Source organism: Cnephaeus nilssonii (assembly GCF_951640355.1).
Source record: "Cnephaeus nilssonii genome assembly, chromosome: 14".
Classification (NCBI taxonomy): domain Eukaryota; kingdom Metazoa; phylum Chordata; class Mammalia; order Chiroptera; family Vespertilionidae; genus Cnephaeus; species Cnephaeus nilssonii.
Window position 1 is genome coordinate 47,837,237 of NC_137085.1, and position 10,335 is coordinate 47,847,571.

The window sequence follows — 10,335 nt, forward strand, 5'->3', positions numbered from 1 at the left end:
AACTGTTAATACTGATCTCTACCAACAACAAATAATCAACTTGAACCATGCTTTGATCATGAAACGACCAGAATGTTCCAGAAGACAAGGCAAAGTAATTTTGCTTCATGATGATGCACCGTCACATACTTCAAAATTAGTTAAAGACATGTTAAAAGATCTTTCCTGGGAAGTATTAACCCACCCGCTGTATTCACCAGACCTTGCTCCTTCAAAGGATTACCACTTGTTCCGATCGACGGCACATGCACTTTCTGAGCAGCACTTCAAAACATACAAACAAGTGGAAAATTGGGTCTCTGAATGGTTTGCCTCAAAACAAGAAAAGTTTTATTGGGATGGTATCCACAAATTACCTGAAAGATGGGGAAATGTGTAGCTAGTGATGGACATTACTTTGAATAAAGCACTTTTGATGTTTCTCTTGAAATTATCGTGTTTTCTTTGATTACAAAATCTGCATTATTATGTGCAGTCCCCACAACGCGTACGATCCATCAATGCAAGTATCATGAATAGCTGGTGAGGAGTTCTGAGTGCTGAGGCAGAAGTCTAGAAAGATGAACCAATTAAAGAGGAGCGTTTGCCCTGGAATAATCCTTTAACATCCATGTGGATTTTTGGCTCAGTCTCCTTGGTCAGTTCCCACGCTGAAGACATGACTTTGGGACAGTTTGCAGAACCACCTGGCATGTACCACATGTGTTGGGCGTGTTGTTTTTTTTCCCTTTCCTGTATGTTTTGCTTTATTTTCCAAATCAAAGCAACACTAAGCCACTAGACATAGCTTCCATCCAATGACTTCAGATGAACAATTTCCAGATGTGTTTTTATAGTCTTTCCAAAATGTAACAGTTGTAGGCAAAGATGTAAATGTCATCAAACCCTGGAGGCACTGTAGCATAACACTTGAGAGGGTAAACTCGGGAGTCAGACTGCCTGGGATTGAATCCTGCCTCTACCACTTGGACAAGCATTTTCACTTCCTTGTGCTTCAGTTTTCACATCTGTTAAATGGTGTTACAGTATGTACCTCTTAGAAATGTTCTGAGGATTTAATTAATTTTCCCTTTTACAAAAGGTTATGTAGAATAGTGCCTGTCATATAGGAAGTACTCGATAAATGGTATTGTTATTAATTAAGAACCCTGTCAGCTACTTCCTCAGGACCTCCCGGGGGCGGGGGGGAGTGAGTGGATGAATGGGCTCTGAGCCTCATGGTGGGATGCTCTGCATTACAGATCTGGAAATGCGATCGCCTCAGTGCAATCACAGCGAAGTGGGCCCAGATCAAAGGGTTATTTTCCTTTAGACCAACAGGTTTGTTTATAGCAAGATTTAGAACCCAGACTTTCATGTCAGCATGTCTGTGTATCCTTGCCTAGAATGTAAATCTGGATGGAAAATCAAGATTTAATTTGAAGGTTACTTGGTAAGCAAGGAAATGGAAGTGCTAATGTCAAGCTGTGCAGATTTAATGTGGCCATCCCCACTCTGCAAATAGAATATTCCGTGTTCACCTCCAAAAGGGAATGAATCTTCCATCCTCTGGTCAGGAAACTTCTGCTTGTGAACAAGGCTGACAAAGTCTGACTTTTCTTTTCCTCTGGTGTCACACAGAACCTCCCATTGTGAGAACATACTTTCTTTGGATTGTGGAGAAAATCAAGGAGCCTGGTCAGAAGCTACAGATATACTATTATAGCACTTCTGGAACTATATCTGAGTCAGACCCTGGATATAGCTGAAACTTTTTAGACATTTTGGTTCCAGATGAGTTTCCTTCAACTGAACCAGGGCAGGGTGGAATTTCCAGCCCACTGAACGAGGAGCTGAAGCTTTTGATGTGTAGTAGGATGGAGAAATGTATTTACTAGAACTCTTCTAAAGGACAGCTCTTCATAGAGTTGAAGACTTTTTCAAAGGCACCTGATGTCTGTGTGTGTGGAGGGGAGTATGCTCAGGCAGCAATAGATGATCAGTAAGCTGCATTCTAAGGAGTATGGTTCTATTCACCATAGGGCTTTCATTTTACAAAGTTGGAAGCAAAATTTACCCAAGAGAGCTCTGTGTGAGGGTCAGAAAAAGGAGGAGCACACACTGGAGAGACAGCCAGGAAAAGAGGACTTGTCAGGTGCAGGTGTTTGAGGTGGTTTCCCCAATGTGGGTTGGGGACCTGAAGTGAAAATGTTCTCATCTATTTCACATGTGCAATCTTCCGTGAAGCCTGACCTTCAGATAATCAAATGTGGGTGTGATTTCGGAAAGGGACAAAGAGTTTGAGGTCTGCCAAGCCATGCCTGAGCCCACACAGATCAGAGGACTGCCATGTAGCTGGGCTTCTTATGGAGTTGAAAGTGCTCTCTTGTAGCTTCCACAGAACTCTTGTTCTCTTTTGGACTGGTTATCCTGTTTTGCTTCCCCTCCTCTCCTTTATCCTTCCCTTCCTTTCCTTATCTTTCTTTTCCTTTCCCTTCTTCTCTTCTCCCTCCCTCCAGGAGTGTCTTACCCCACTGCTGTTCCTGGGCATGGGCCTTGCCCATAGTGCCCATAGCCCAGCATCTCTGGGATACTGAGCTCCACACTTCCCTTGTGTGATAACAGCCTTCCCCGTGAATTCTGTTTTAAATTAATTTATGGTGAAACCAATTAGAGATGCTTTCTATTATTTGCAACCAAAAGTCTTGAATTATATTCTCTTGTTTTAAAGTGTCTCTCTCATTCTGGCCTGTGTGGCTCAGTTGGTTGGAGCATCATTCCACACCAAAAGGTGGTAAGTTTGATTCCTGGTCAGGGAACATACTAGTACCTAGGTTTAGGGTCTGATTCTAAGTCGGGGTGCATGGAGTCAGCCAATTGATGTTTTTCTCTCACATGGATGTTTTTCTCTCTCTGGCTCTGTCTCTCTCTCTCCTTTCCTCTCTCTAAAACCAATTAAAAGATAAAAGTTTTAAAAAGTACCTCTCTGATTTACACAAACACACAATGGCAAGGAGGGAAAAGTGAGAATATCATGGAAAAGAGAAAATTACGGTAAGAAGCATAGGACAAAGCCAGAGGAAAGTTTAATACACAAAATTCAGGTTATATATTTCCAGGCCTTTTGATATAGATGGTTAACAAATTTGAATCTAAGCTTCCTGTTAGTCAAAGCAATGATTGGAACACAACTTGTTATACACAATTCTGTGCCCATAAGAAAAACAAAACAAAACATATCAACAGCTCCAGGAAGGCATAGCTGATATTGACACCAAAGAACATTTTTTTTCATGGGCCCTGTTAACGAGGGCATAATATGAAAAAGTGGTAACATCCGGACACAATATCTACACGTAAACACAATACAGTTTCATAAAAGCACAGATAAGAACATCTGAAGCTAAGTAGAGCCCTTACCAAAGTATAATTGAGGAAAAATACATCCCAGTTATTGTGATGGAGTCTGGTTTAATTTAGGGGTAGATTTGAAAGAGTAAACCTTCAAGTAACTCTCATTTAACAAGTTGAGCTTCTTAACTGATCTTTGGTAAGGTATTGAAGCATATTAAATATCAGATTATACTTTCTGACAACAACCTAAACTACAGCTACTCCGTGATTTTTAATTAATTGTAAATTAATATGGTTCAACAGCTGACTGAACCAGGGTTAGAGCTGACAGTGTGTGTGTGTGTGTGTGTGTGTGAGAGAGAGAGAGAGAGAGAGAGAGAGAGAGAGAGAGAGAGAGAGAGAAAGAGGTTAAGAATCCAGGTGATGTGCTTGAAGGGAAATCTAACCCAGTTATTATTAGAGTTAGATCAACTATGCACCTATGAACAGGGTCAAATCTTTTTCTTAAAAAATAAATTGTGTACACCCAGCTTCAAAGCAGAACTATTCACAATAGCTCAAATGTCTAAGCAACCCAAGTGTCCATCCACAGATGAATGAATAAACAAAGTGTGGTCTATACATACAATGGTATATTATTTAGCCTGAAAAAAAGAAGGAAATTTTGACACATGCTACAGCATGGATGAACCTTGAAGACATGTTAAGTGAAATAAACAAGTCTTAAAAGAATAAATATTAGAATTCTTCTTACCTTAAATTTCTAGAGTAGTGAAATTCATAGAGATAGAAAGTAGAATGGTAAAAGCCCTGGACCAGATGACTTCACAGGGGAGTTTTACCAAACATTCAAAGAAGAACTAAAACAACTTCTCCTCAGACTATTCCAAAAAAATTCAAGAGAAAGGAACACTTCCAAGCTCTTTCTATGAAGTCAGCATTACCCTAATCCCAAAACCAGATAAAGACACTACAAAGAAAGAAAATTACAGGCCAATATCTCTGATGAACAGAGGTGCTAAAATCCTCAACAAAATCCTAGCAAATCGGATCCAGCATTACATTAGAAAGATCATACACCATGACCAAGTGGGATTTATTCTGGGGATGCAAGGATGGTACAATATCTGCAAATCACATAAACAAACTGAGAGATAAAAACTATATAATCATATCAATTGATGCAGAAAAAGCATTTGACAAAATCCAACACCTTTTCTTGATAAAAACTCTCAGCAATGTGGGAATGGAGGGATCATACCTCAACATAATAAAAGCCAGATATGACAAACCTACAGCCAACATCATATTCAAAGGACAAAAACTAAAACCATTTCTTCTAAGAACAGGAACAAGACAGGGATGCCCACTCTCACCACTCCTGTTTGACATAGTATTAGAAGTACTAGCCATAGCAATCAAACAAGAAGAAGAAATAAGAGGCATCCAAATTGGAAAAGAAGAAGTAAGACTGTCATTATTCGCAGATGACATGATATTGTACATAGAAAACCCTAAAGACTCCATTAAAAAAGTACTAGATTTAATAAATGAATTTGGATATGTAGCAGGATACAAAATTAACACCCAGAAATCTATGGTTTTTTTATACAGCAATAATGAACTCAGAGAAACAGAAACAAACAAACAAACAACACAAAACAATTTCATGTACCATTGCACCAAAAAAAAAAAAATATATGACACCTAGGAGTAAACTTAACTAAGGAGGTAAAAGACCTGTATACGGAAAACTACAGGATGTTGAAAAAAGAGATAGAGGAAGACATACAAATGGAAGAACATACCATGTTCATGGACTGGTAGAATCAACATCATTAAAATGTCCATACTACCCAAAGCAATCTACAGATTCAATGCAATTCCCATTAAAATACCAATGGCATATTTCAAAGATCTAGAACAAACTCTCCAAAAATTCATCTGGAATTAAAAAAGACCCCAAATAGCTACAGCAATCCTGAGAAAGAAGAACAAAGTTGGTGGGATCATAATACCAGATATCAAGCTATATTACCAAGCCACGGTTCTCAAAACTGCCTGGTACTGGCACAAGAACAGACATATAGACCAATGGAACAGAACAGAGAACCCAGAAATCAACCCAAGCCATTATACTCAATTAGTATTTGACAAAGGAGGCAAGAGCATACAATGGAGTCAAAACAGTCTCTTTAATAAATGGTGCTGGGAAATTTGGACAGATACATGCAAAAAAATGAAACTAGATCACCAACTTACACCATACACAAAAACCAACTCAAAATGGTTGAAGGACTTGAATGTAAGACGGGAAACCATAAAAATTCTACAAGACTCCAGAGGCAGCAAAATAGCAGACATATGTCACAGCAATATCTTTACAGACACAGCTCCCCTAGGGCAATGGAGACTAAGGAGAAAATAAACAAATGGGACTACCTCAAAATAAAAAGCTTCTGCACAGCAAAAGAAACCATCAACAAAACAACAAGAAAGCCCACTGCATGGGAGAACATATTTGCCAATGATATTTCCGATAAGGGCTTAATCTCCAAAATTTACAGAGAACTCATACAACTTAACAAAAGGAAGATAAATGATCCAATCAAAAAATGGTCAAAGGATGTAAATAGACACTTTTTGAAAGAGAAGGCCGAGATACATATGAAAACATCCTCAAAGTCACTAATCATCCCAGAGATGCAATTCAAAACAACAATGAGATACCATCTCACACCTATCAGAATGGCTATCATCAATAAATCAACAAATGACAAGTGCTGGAGAGGATGCACAGAAAAAGGAACCCTCGTGCACCACTGGTAGGAATGCAGAATGGTGTAGCCACTGTGGAAAACAGTATGGAGTTTCCTCAAAAAACTAAAAATGGAATTCCCATTTGACCCAGTAATCCCACTTCTAGGAATATACCCCAAGAAACCAGAATCACCAATCAGAAAGGACATATGCACCCTTATGTTCACAGCAGCACAATTTATAATAGCTAAGATTTGGAAACAATCTAAGTGCCCATCAGCAGATGAGTGGATTAGAAAACTGTGGTACATCTACACAATGGAATACTACCCTGCTGTAAAAAAGAAAGAACTGTTACCATTCGCAACAGCATGGATGGACCTGGAGAGCATTATGCTAATTGAAATAAGCCAGTCAGAGGAAGATAAATATCACATGATATCACTCATTTGTGGAATATAATGAACAGCATAAACTGATGAACAAAAATAGATCCAGAGACAGAGAAACATTGAACAGACTGTCAAACTTCAGTGGGAAGGTGACGGGGTGGGGAGAGCCGGCGGGGAGGGGGGGTGAGAGATCAACCAAAGGACTTGGATGCATGCATATAAGAATAACCAATGGACACAGACACTAAGGGGGTGAGGGCATGTGCCAGGGGGTGGGGGTGGCTGGGAGGAGGTCAATGGGGTAAAAAGGTAACATATAATACTTTAAACAATTTTAAAAAAAGAAAGTAGAATGGTATTGGCAGGGGCTGAGGAGGGGAGAATGGGAGCTATTGTTTAAAGGTCACAGTGGTTCATTTGGGGAAGATGAAAAGTTCGGGTGATGGATAGTGGTGATGGTTGCACAACAACGTGCATGCACTTAATGCCACAGAACTACACACATCAAAATGGTTAAAATGGTAACTTTTATAATATGTGTATTTTACTACAATTAAGAAAAAAAGGAAAAGACCTAAATTAGGAATATTCCAAAAAAATGGGTGCATGGCCTCAAAGTTTGACACCATAGAGCCTAGCCACAATACTCTTAACTCAAAAATCTTTAAAACTGGGCATTGTCAAACGCCCACCTTGGCTGTAAAAAAATCCCAATAAATCTTCCAGCTTTAGGATGTCTAATTTTGAGCACTAAAGTTTTCTGGTGAGTCTTCCAAGGTTAACTAATTCCAAAACACACATTTGGTAAATTAATGTATTAGTTGGCTGCTTCAGGTTTTTGACTATAGCCTATTGGGGATACATCTTATTAATTCCTACAACAACCTGTATAAGTCAGGCTTTACAGATCAAATAGCTTTGTTAAGGTAACACAACTAGTAAGTAGTGAATCTTGGATTTGAACCAACCCTCTCCAATACAAATCTTGCCCACATTGGCTATTGAGGTCTGAGATCTACATAGCTCCATTATCTTTTAATTATACACTAGAGGCCTGGTGCATGAATTCATGCATGGGTGGGGTCTCTCAGGGTGGCCTGTGGGGATCGAGTTGAAACCCCCAGTCCAACGATGCCTGCCGCTCCCACTCATCCTGGCCCTGCTGCGCCTGCCGTGGGCTTGCACCGCTGCAGCAGCGCTCGCCAGCCGTGAGCCCTATGTCTGGCACCCGTCTCGAGAGTGGTAGGGGGGCCGGGATGCGACCAGCCCTCCAGGCAGGCGTTGGGATGCCCTTGCCGGCCAGGGATTCAGACCCGTCCTGCTGATGTTCGCGTCAGTTCTCAGGAGCCACCTGTCAGCCGCTTTTACATCATTTCTTCCTTGCAGAGTGTCTAGGGAGGGGAAGTGGCTGCGGTGCCCGAGGCCAACTTGCAGGAGGCCAGTGGCGCTGTTGGGATCAGCCGGTGGCGCCGGTCCGTCAGTGCCTGGCCCGCACTCCGGAGATTGGACCTGTGGGACTACTGAGGGAGGGAGTGGCTGCCGACGGGCTGGTGGGCCGCTGGGATGGGTCGGTCAGCTGAGAGGCGCTTCTGCTGTGGGAGCACACTGACCACCAGGGGGCAGCTCCTGCATTGAGCGTCTGCCCCCTGGTGGTCAGTGCCAGTCATATTAACTGGTCATTCAGTCACTTAGGCTTTTATATATATAGATAATGAGTCCTCAAGCAATGGAAATACATTGGTTTCCCTTTGCTGGGGTTTATGGGATCTTTGGGGCTAGTGCAAGACAACAACAGGGTCTTATTTGTAACTAAAGGTAGCCTGATCTACTTCTGCTAATACCCTTACAACTCATATGTATAGGTGATGAAGACAGACAAGAAATACATAAATTTCTGTCACCATTTCATTTTACTTTATTTCCTTATTAGTAAACATTATTGAAAAAAATGTACTATGTGTTAGACCGACCTAAAAACCAAAGCTTTGAAACAGTTAAGAGAGAAAATATTTGGTACATTTTACTAAGAAAACCCCTTTTAATTTTCCAATCTCTGTCCTCAAGTGTTTAAGCACAGAGCCCATGGTGAAATCAGTTGAGAACAGCCCTCAGCAGCCACCTCCCACAATTCTCTAGGGAAGTTATTACCCAATCAAACCTGGTCCACATTCTATCAGACTCCCCTCTAGTCCTTGCTAATTGTTCCTAATTATATATCTTAGGATTTCTTCTCTCCCTGGGGTGTGTCCAGATGACCTTGTGCTCTGTCTTCTGGTGGCTAATTAGAATTTGCTGAAGGAAGCAGCAGAGCTTGGAGCTCTCTAATCTTACAGAAAGGCCCTGCCCTCATTTGTCTTCTTCACTGAATTTCCTCCACTGTTTGTCTTTCTCTTATTTAGATACTAGAGGCCCAGTGCATGGATTCGTGCACCGGTGGGGTCTCTTGGCCTGTCCTGTGGGAATTGGGCCGAAACCGGCTTTCTGACATTCCCCGAGGGGTCCTGGATTGCGAGAGGGCGCAGGCCAGGCTGAGGGACCCCACTGGTGCACGATCGGGGGGTTGGGGAGGGACCATGGGAGGGCTCCAGGGCGTGTCTGGCCCATCTCGTCCAGTCCCCATTGGCTGGACCCCAGCAGCAAGCTAACCTACTGGTCAGAGCATCTGCTCCCTGGTGGTTAGTGCATGTCATAGCGACGGGTCGAACAGTCAAACAGTTGGACACTTAGTATATTAGGCTTTTATTATATAGGATTTCAGCTTCACCAGGAGCCAGGGATGGCCATCCTGCACTAGGATGAAAAGGGTCTTGGGTCTTTGTTCAGGTAACTTGAACCTTGGTAGCCTAAAGAGTGTTTGCTGAGCGTGCTAGAAGCTCAATTTATGCTGTTTTCCCTTGCTTCGGTGCATGAAGTTTCAGTGGCATTTTTCAGAGTGAAAAGTTAGAGGCCTCTCAATATATATTTATATGTGTAATCTGAGCACCTCTGAATTTTTACACAATGTCTTCTGCCACACTGGAACATCCATTAATATCCTTAGAAAGTTGTTTTCCTTCCCTGCACCGCAGGTGTGCCACCTCTAAAATGAACATATTTTACTAGATGACATCCAGTTACTCTGTTTCCATTTTGTTTAATCCACTGTTTGTTCATGTTGAGTTAGAGTTCTGATGAGCTTTGTTGAAATAAAAACTGAAGCAAGAGTTTATCTTTATTTAGCCTTATTCTTCACAACACGCCCCCCCCCCCCAACCCCCAACAAATGGTGGCCTGGAAGGACCTACTTCTACTCAGCCAATTTGTTTTTATTGACCACGAATGAAAAGTCCTTCAAACCTCAGAGGGAAGGTAGGGGAGGGTGAGGGTAAGGGGGAGAGATCAACCAAAGGACTTGTATGCATGCATATAGGCCTAACCAATGGACTCAGACAACAGGGGGGTGAGGGCATGAGTGGGGGGGATGGAGCGGCTAATGGGGGGATGAGGACATGTATGTAATAACTTAATAAAGAATTTTAAAAAAAAGAACCTACAAAAAAAACCAGTCCTTTCTGCTCCACCTGAATTTTTTACTTCCCTTTTCCACCCTCCACCTCAGAGACTCTCCTGGCTCTGGATCACTGCCCCCTCTCTCTTGAAAGACATGTTCTCTGCTCTTTCTCTAGTGGCAATTCATCTCTTCCTTCTTCAATGTTAATTTTACCCAATAGCAAAAAAACAAACAAACTCATATTTCTCTGAAAGATCTTTAAAAATCAGCAGTATATGAAAAAGTTAAATTCTTATGAGCATGTGTTATTAATTTGATATTAATCACATAAACCCTGAAATAGACTCTCTTTTTAGAGAA